The sequence below is a fragment of the Budorcas taxicolor genome, chromosome 15, assembly GCF_023091745.1.
Source record: "Budorcas taxicolor isolate Tak-1 chromosome 15, Takin1.1, whole genome shotgun sequence".
Taxonomy (NCBI): Eukaryota; Metazoa; Chordata; class Mammalia; order Artiodactyla; family Bovidae; genus Budorcas; species Budorcas taxicolor.
Window position 1 is genome coordinate 51,390,825 of NC_068924.1, and position 10,076 is coordinate 51,400,900.

The following is a 10,076-nucleotide window of genomic DNA, read 5'->3' on the forward strand; positions in this document are numbered from 1 at the left end:
CCATAAGGGTGGTGTCATCTGCATATCTGAGGTTATTGATATTTCTCCTGGCAATCTTGATTCCAGCTTGTGTTTCTTCCAGTCCAACGTTTCTCATGATGTACTCTGCATAGAAGTTAAATAAGCAGGGTGATAATATACAGCCTTGACGTACTCCTTTTCCTATTTGGAACCAGTCTGTTGTTCCATGTCCAGTTCTAACTGTTGCTTCCTGACCTGCATACAGGTTTCTCAAGAGGCAGGTCAGGTGGTCTGGTATTCCCATCTCTTTCAGAATTTTCCACAGTTTATTGTGATCCACACAGTCAAAGGCTTTGGCATAGTCAATAAAGCAGAAGTAGATGTTTTTCTGGGACTCTCTTGCTTTTTCCATGATCCAGCAGATGTTGGCAATTTGATCTCTGGTTCCTCTGCCTTTCCTAAAACCAGCTTATAGATGGGGAAACAGTGGAAACAGTGAGACCACTTGGTCATGGTCATAGCAGTGAGTTTAGAGCCCCCCAAAATAAAATCTCTCACTGTTTCCACTGTTTCCCCATCTATTTACCATGATGGGACCGGATGCCATGTTACCACTATTAAGATAATATGAATGAATCTAGGCCTTTATCATTATACTCCTACCACAGGCCCATTTCAGCATGGTACCACAGTCCAGAGAAACAAAAAATATCACTCTCTCACTCCATTGTGTTCTCAAATAGAAAGTCTCATTACACCTACAATCAAAATCAGTCTAAGGAATCTCAAAAATAAAGATTAGGGAGCCCCAAGCTGAAACGAGTGACTCAAAAGTCTCTAAAGGTATGACCTGGAAAATCCATTTTTAACAGGTTTATTAAATGGATTTTTATGCACCCTAAGTTTGAGAACCAATATGCTATTCCATACTTTTTTTGTGTCCTAGTTTTCCAATTAGATCATAAATTATTCAAGGTAGGGCTTTACCTTATGTATATAATGTACTTATAGGGGTTTACAGTGTTTGGTGATCAGAAATACAGGTATTTTGGTGCATCAGCATTAACATCATTGAGTCACTGCGTTTCTGACAAGGGTGAAATCTCAGTTGCATTTTGGCATACTGGCAGAATAGATGAAAAGGGAGGAGAAAAAAGTAAAAATACTAAATTTGTATAAATAATATCGTAATAACTCCAAAGAACTGGTATCAATATTTATTTTTAAGTCTCCTGAGTATAATTACCATTAGAATTCTCCCCTTAGGTTAGAAAATTTCAGCACTGAGTGGTAGAATCAGGCTGAAAATTCTCATTATTTTCATCAGTAAAAGCAAGAAGTTTTCATATCACTGATCCTAAAATACATCTTCCTAGCTTCACTTGACGGAGAAGGCAATGGCACCCCACTCCAGTACTCTTGCCTGGAGAATCCCGTGGACAGAGGAGCCTGGTGGGCTGCAGTGCATAGGGTAACTAAGAGTTGGACACGACTGAGCAACTTCACTTTCGCTTTTCACTTTCATGCATTGGAGAAGGAAATGGCAACCCACTTGTGTTCTTGCCTGGAGAATTCCAGGGACGGGGGAGCCTGGTGGGCTGCCGTCTATGGGGTCGCACAGAGTCGGACACGACTGAAGCGACTTAGCAGCAGCAGCAGCAGCTTCACTTGACATGCAAATTATTGTTTTTGTTGTCTAGATCTGAGATTATCAAGGTTAATATGCAAATAGTCTTTTCAGAGGAGGTTTGCAAGAACATCTGCATTACAGCTTGAGTCCAACACAGACGACAGAGTCAACGTGTGCTCTTTGTCCATAGTCCATGTAGTCTAATGAGGAAAAGAAAAGGCATAGGTTATTTACTATGTTATCCTTTTACTGAAATTATCAGTTAGGAATCTTTCAGCTGGAAGAAATAGAAAACTCAACTCTAAAGAGTTTAAACAGTTTAAACAGTGGGGCAATTCACATAAAGAAGTCCCAAGTTAGGGCAGCTTCAGACTTGGTTAATTTCTATCCAACAATGTCTGTAAAGACTACTTTCTTCTGTCTTTCTGTTCTGCTTTCCTCAGTATATTGACTTTGCCTCTAGATACTAGCTTACCAAATAATCACAACATGGCTGTGGTAGTTCTAGATAGTATAAAGTCCCAAGAAAGAAGATACTTCTGTGTATCTTTTTTTTTTTTTTTTGGCTCCATGTGTGATTTGTGGGATCTTAGTTTCCCAATGAGGGATTGAACTTGGGCTCTGGGCAGTGAGAGTATGGAGTCCTAACCACTGGGCCGCCAGGGAATTCTCCAATGTATTTCTTTATAAGTGAGAAACTTTCCCCAGAATCTCCCCAGCAGATACCTCATTACATCTCACTGGCCAGAATTTCTTTATATACCCATCCTAAATCTGTCCCCAGCAAGAGAAATGGGATTACTCTGATAAAATACATGTGTATGGCTGTGTGGAGGGAGATGGGTTATTATTATAAAATTACAATTTTCTAATAAGGAAGTAAAGATGGAAAGTGACATTTGGCAGTCCACCACCATTGTGCACTACATTAACACACCATTTCAGTTTCAAGTATGTTCTGCCCTGACACATTCATTTATTCATTCTACAAATACTTTTACCTACTTTATGCCAAGCACTGTGCTTTCCTACTGGAAAGACAAAGCATAAATAGATTTGGTCCCTGCTCTTGAATTTATATCAATCGACTGGTGAGACACGTATGTAAAAGTGTTAACTAGAATGAAGTAGTAGAGTTGCAGGTACATTAAAATTCTATTTAAAATACACAATCAGCTAAGAAGAGTATATTATGGTCTTACATATAGTCTTAGAGACTTCAGAGATCATACATATATTCCATATTTCATCCACCACTTTGAAACTTAACACAGTATGGGTGAATCTTAATTTCCTTTGCCAAGAGGAACAGTATTTATCTGTTCTAATTTGATGAGTTTTCTGTTGCATTTTATTACAGACAGAGAAGAGCCACTGTTGATGATAAGCAATTTTACTACTATACTCTACCAGACTGGAGCTCATGGCACAAGTCTGAGCTGGAAATAGAAATTTTGAAGTCATAAGTTTACAGATGGCAGTTGTGGCCATAAAGATGAATGTAATCATTTAAGTAAAGAGTAATCTGAACGGTGAGGACAGAACTGGATTGAATAGCAATATTTGAAGTCAGGCAGAGAAAATAGTCTCTGAAGAACTAGCAAAAAGTTCGGAGGGAAACCAGGAGAAAGTGATGGCCAAAAAGAAGGGAAGAGAAAGTTTCAAAAGGAAAGGTGTGGTTAGTAGGGCCAAATATATTCAGAGCAGTTAAGCAACTTGTGGGCTGAAAATCAGTCATTGAATCTGTTCTCAAAAGGTAAGTAACTGCAAATGGGCACAAGGTTCTTTTCTAAGCACTAGAAATGTTCTAAAATTTTATTGTGATAATTGCACAATGCTGTAAATTAACTAAAAATCACTGGATTATAATTAAGTCACTTAAAATGAATGATTTTTATCATAGGTAAATTATATTTCAATAAAGTTTTATTTTCTTTAAAGGGTCACTGGCTTGAGTTAGAAGTTTCAATGGAGAGAGGAGGACAAAAGCCATGTTTGGGTTTAGGAGGAAATGCGAGATTTAAGAAATGGAGGCAACAACAACAACAAAAAGAATAAAGAGAAGAAGAAATGGAGGCAAATGGAGGCTCTTTTATCTAAGGAATTTGGTTCAGAAGAGAAGGAAAGATACAAAAAGGTAGCAAATAAAGAGGTGAGACATACAAGGTCAAGGAAGGGAGGAAGATAGCGAGTTTAGTTTTAGACATATTGCATTTGAAGTAAGAATCCAAATAGCTAGATAATTATTAGTTTTTGTTTAGAAGTAGGAATTGTAGTCCATTCTAAAGGAGATCAGTCCTGGGTGTTCACTGGAAGGACTGATGCTAAAGCTGAAACTCCAATACTTTGGCCACCTCATGCGAAGAGTTGACTCATTGGAAAAGACTGATGCTGGGAGGGATTGGGGGCAGGAGGAGAAGGGGACAGAGGATGAGATGGCTGGATGGCATCACTGACTCGATGGACATGAGTTTGAGTAAACTCTGGGAGTTGGTGATGGACAGGGAGGCCTGATGTGCTGCAATTCATGGGGTCGCGAGGAGTCAGACAGGACTGAGCGACCGAACTGAACTGAGGAATTGTAGTATAAGGTTCCACAATAGGTGGACATAGGATTGAAGCTGGAAAGGGAGCAACCAAATAAAATTCCCCTCTTTGATCTCCAGGCAAACTCTCTTTCCCATAATTACTGAGCTCAGAGAATATTTAATCATCACTATCAGTTTCTAGGCATATAAATATCAGCTGATTCTTTAGTATACTATATAGTAAAGAAAATCTCTCCAACCTCCCCATTCCAGTTCTTCACTATCAGGAAGTTTTTACTTGTATTGAACTCAGCTCTCTCTTTTCAAAATTAAGCGCTTTCAAACTTTTCATTTAAGAAAAACATTTCTTTTAAGAAGAACGTTTCATTTAAGAAACAATGTGTGCTGTTTTGTTTTCTGTTGTTTGTGTTTAAAAGACTGCCAAATAGCCTACAAAAATACTGGATCACATCTCTCTCTAGCCTTGATTTCTCCATCAGGATAAAATCAAATAATATCTGTAAAGCATTTAGTATACCAGTACAGAAAAAGAACTCAATAAACAGTTACCATTTGGAGGGAAAGGTAAAAAAGTGTATATGTAGAGATGTTGCTCTCTTCCCCATGGGATAACATCACTTTTGTATTGATACAAAAGTTAACATTAGTATGAGCTACTAACCCATTTTATAAACTCATCAAACTCATCAATTGGACAGTGAAATTATTCATATTGCAAAACAATTCATCCATTGCAAAGGGGTCACAGACTGCCTTTTAGTACCATCTTCTTAAGTGTTTATTTGTATTTAATTTATTTATTTATTTTTTTCCACACGGAGTGTGGGATCTTAGTTCCCCAGTAAGGGATTGAACCCATGCCCTTGCAGTGGAAGCATGGAATCTTAACCACTGGACTGCCAGAGAAGTCCCTTTAAGTGTTTGTTCAGAGATCATTAAATTCCATTAAGTTCTTAAGAGAAGGCAAACCAAAAGCTCAAGTATAACAAACCACTATTGATTAAATATCAATCACAAATGAAGATAAAGCAAGTTTGAAATTATAATGAAAAAAGAGCATCTAAGTGTATATTTTCTAATTTTTCACTTTACTGTAGAGAGAATTAAAATACTGGACAGCCCTGTTCAATACCAATATTTATGCTTTGGTAGCAATGAACAGGGAAAAGCCAAGCTAATTTCAAGATAGAACTTCACTACAGAGGAAGGACTCATTGTTCTTACAAACACCTGAGAAGTACCAATACTCAACATGCAAAGAAACAAACTACAGAGACATTGACAGTCAGTTCTATATATTAATTTTACTATAAATATAATTTTCATTTGCTTAATATAATTTCAGTGTCTGCCTGGTATCTTCCAATATTATAAAATCTTTGAGGACACACACTTTACCTTCAGTTTGACCTACAAAGCCTAGCCCAACATTTCACTATAGTAGTGTTCAATAAAACATAATAAGTTGAAATAATAAATGTAAAATATTGGTATATTAACTGGATTGTGTTGCCAGATAAAACACTTGATACCAGATTAAATTAGAATTTAAAATTCTATATTCAAATTTAACTGGGCATCCTTATTTTTGTTTGCTAAATCTTGCAACGCTATGAGTAACCTTTAGTAAGAAATCAGATCTTGCACTCCCACAGATTGGCTAAGGGTTTCTTTCTGCCTTAATCTGAAAGCTTTAGAACCAAGCAATCTCACATGCTCAACAGAGAGACTGAAATAGAAAACATGTACTATAATGGTCAGATTTTATAGAAGATAGATTAAAATACTCACTGTAATTATTTGCAGAAAAATTGGGAAGGAGATAATTATTATGCCTTTTTATATTCCTGAGAAGACATATGCTCTGCAGGTACAAAAATCATATTTAGACACACTTTTCTTTCAGGTCTGTTTATTTTTAAAGGCAGTTCTGATAGAAGATGGGCTGAGGGGTGGGAAGATTCGTGGAAAGGTTTGAAAGAGACAGTATTATAGTTGGCAATTTCTTCACTTTTTAAATTAATTGCTTAGTGCATGCAACATCTATTTTGGACAATTTAAAAAAATTTTTAAGTAAAAACTTCCATATTTTTTTAAAAGCACAACATAATATGGACAGATGGAATTGGAACCTCTGACTTCGAGGTGATCATATTTTTCAAGTATTACCTTAAGGATCAAGGAGGCTGGGTCTATACAGTGAAGAAACTTGACCCTATGGGACAACAGACTTGCTCATCCCATTCTGGTCTGTTAACCCCAGACCACAAATACTCTTGACACCCAACTACCATCAAGGAATGCTTCAAGGTACTCATGACTCAGTAACCATTCCCCCATCCTCTGAGGAGCTCTTAAAATTTCATGTCCCTTCTGCTACCTGCTAGCTCTCAAGAGACTTTCTGAAACCAAGCTCTTCAATCTGTGAGCCCTGAAGCCTTCCTACAACTCTTGCTGTTCAGAATCTGGTCTCATTATTGCCTTTGATCATGCTTGTTGTAAGGCAAGGTAGCATCCCCATACTTTGAATCACTGCCAGAGTATTAAAATGATTTGAAGAAAAAAGAACACAATATGACCCCACCAACCTTACCACCTACTTCAATTAGGACAGGGTCTAAGATCCCTCCTATTCCTGAGATTTCTAATTGATCTCTATTCCAAACCTTATAGTCTCAAGGGAAAATAATAATGCTACTAAGATGTCCAGAAACAAATATGATGGGGAAGCACTGGCACTACAGATACACCGCATTTCTTCTTGACTTGTATACATATTAGAAGGAAAGCCTTGTTCAAGCCCTAATAGATAGCACCATATAAATTTCAGAGAAAGAGAAATTCATAATACTTACAAATTAATGAATAAAATAGGAATAAAGATCCTAACAGACCTAAAGTTCCCTATAGGTATCTGTTGAATAAAATGATTTTAAACTTAAGACGTATGTGCTCAATTTTTACGGCAATTTTGCAAGGTATTTCTATTCATGTACACTGGTGAAAAAATTTAAGTGAAATTGACATTTTGGCTCTTGACCTCAACAGGGAGCCCCCTCAAGTAACTCAGCCAGTAAAGATTTAGATTTCTAAATTCCTGGTATATAAGGCCATGAATTAAAGGGTCAGTCTATAAATTTTATGTCCTGAAGTAAGCTAGGTTCTTGCTTGTTTCTTTCTCAAAGAGATCAATTTTTATTTGTTTGTTTAATACCAACTCTAAAAAATTATTCAATCAGAGTTGTCTACTGTCACAATAATTTGAACTATACATACAATCTTCTCTGTTTATTCTATGAGCAAAGTTATTCTGAACGTTCTACTCTATTATACTGTTTTATTATTGAAGGTAAAATTCCCCTCAATAATTTTTAAGCATTTTTAAAAATTGATGGTTTTGAATGGAACTCTGGATTTTAGTACCAACTGTCAATTGATGGCAACATTGAGCCCTTAGGCTTTTCCCCATGTAGTCTTCAATTTCCTCATATCTGAAATGAGATGGACCACATGACCTTAGATTTGGCAAAGATTTCTTGAGTATGATACCAAAAGCACAGGCAACAACAAAATAGATAAATTGGACTTTACCAAAATTAAAAACTTTTATGTACCAACAAATGTATCAAGAGAGGGAAAAGACAATTCACAGAATGGGAGAAAATATTTGCTAATCCTATAGCTGATAAGGAGTAATAGTCAGAATATATAAAGAACTCCAACAATTCAACAGTTCAAAAATAATGGGCAAAGGACTTGAATAGAAATTTGTCCAGAGAAGACACACAAATGACCAGTAAGCATATGAAAAGATGCTCAATATCATTTGTCATTAGGGAAATGCAAACCAAAATTACAGTGAACTACTATTTCATACCTGCAAGATGAATATAAAAAGTAAAAACACAAATTGGAAAATAACAAGTGTTGGTGAGGATTTGGAGAAATTAGAATCCTTATCCATTGTTGATGGAAATTTAAAATGGTACAGTTGCTGTGGAAAACAGTAGGACAGCTCCTCAAAAGGTTAAAACATAGAATTACCATATGAACCAGCAATCGCACACCGAAGTATATACTCAAAATAATTGAAAACGTGGAGTCAAAAAAAAAAAGCATATGGAAGTGTTCATAGCAACATTATTCACAATAGCCAAAAGGTAGAAACAACTGAAGTGTCCATCAGCTAGCTAATAAATGGATAAACAAATGGTGGTATAACCAATGGAGGGCTCCCCTGGCCGCTCAATGGTAAAGAATCTGCCTGCCAACGCAGGAGACATAGCTTCAGCCTCTGCGTCAGGAAGATCTCCTGGAGAAGGAAACAGCAACCTACTCCAGTATTCTTGCCTGAGAAATCCCGTGGACAGAGGAGCCTGGTGGGCTGCAAGGCCACCACTACAAAAGAGTGGAACACAACTTAATGACTCAATAACAAGAACAAATAACCAATGTAAGGTTATTATTTCATTATATGGAATGAAGTACTCATAGATGCTACACTATGGGTGAAGATACGCTGAGGAAATAAGTCAGACCTGAGAGGACAAACATTGCATGATTCCACTTATGTGAAATATCTAGTACAGGCAAATTCAAAGAGACTATCAGGGACTAGTTCAGTTGGGGCTGAGGGAGCGGGGAGTTATTGCCTAATGGGTTGAGTTTCTGCTTGAGGTGATAAAAATTTTTTGGAAATGGTGATAGTTGCACTATACTGTGAATGTAACGAATACTACTTGCTGCTGCTGCTGCTAAGTCGTGTCAGTCGTGTCCAACTCTGTGCGATCCCATAGATGGCAACACACCAGGCTCCACCGTCCCTGGGATTCTCCAGGCAAGAATACTGGAGTAGGTTGCCATTTCCTTCTCCAATGAATGAAAGTGAAAAGTGAAAGTGAAGTTGCTCAGTCCTGTCCAACTCGTAGTGACACCATGGTCTGTAGCCCACCAGGCTCCTCTGTCCATGGGACTCTCCAGGCAAGAGTGGGTTGCCCACTGGAGTGGGTTGCCATTGCCTTCTCTATAATACTTCTCCATGCTGCTGCTGCTAAGTCGTTTCAGTCGTGTCTGACCCTGTCTGACCACATAGATGGCAGCCCACCAGGCTCCCCCGTCCCTGGGATTCTCCAGGCAAGAATACTGGAGTGGGTTGCCATTTTCTTCTCCAATGCATAAAAGTGAAAAGTGAAAGTGAAGTCGCTCAGTCGTGTCCGACTCTTAGCGATTCCATAAGCGATTCCATGGACTGCAGCCCACCAGGCTCCTCCGTCCAAGGGATTTTCCAGGCAAGAGTACTGGAGTGGGGTGCCACTGCCTTCTCCATACTTCTCCATAATACTACTTAAAATGGTTTAAAAGAATTTGCGACACCACGGCTGGAGCTGGAGGGTACTATGTTACATGAATAAATCACAGACAAAGCCTGTATGTTCTCACTTATACATGGAATCTAAAAAATAAACAAATGAATATAACAAAAATATATATAAACAAATATATATATATAACAAAACAGAAACACACTCACAGATACCGAGAACAAACTAGTGGTTACCACTGTGAAGCAGGGTGGGGAACGGGCAAGATAGGTTAAGGGGATTAAAATGCATGAAGTAGTAGCTATAAAATAAATGATACAAATATGTAATGTACAGTTGATATAACTTTAAATGGAGTAAAAGCTATAAAAATATAGAATTAGTATGTTATAAACCTGAAACCAATGTAACATTGTAAATCAACTATACTAAAATTAGAAAATAAAAATGAAAAAAAAAGTTAAAATGGAAGTGTTTCATACATTTCAACACACACACACACACACACACACACCACAAACAAAAGAACCGGGCCTAGGATTTGATGATCTGGAGTAGGGTGGCTCTAAATTCCCAAATAGTTTACATTTATGACTGTTGTGTCAATGCTAATTA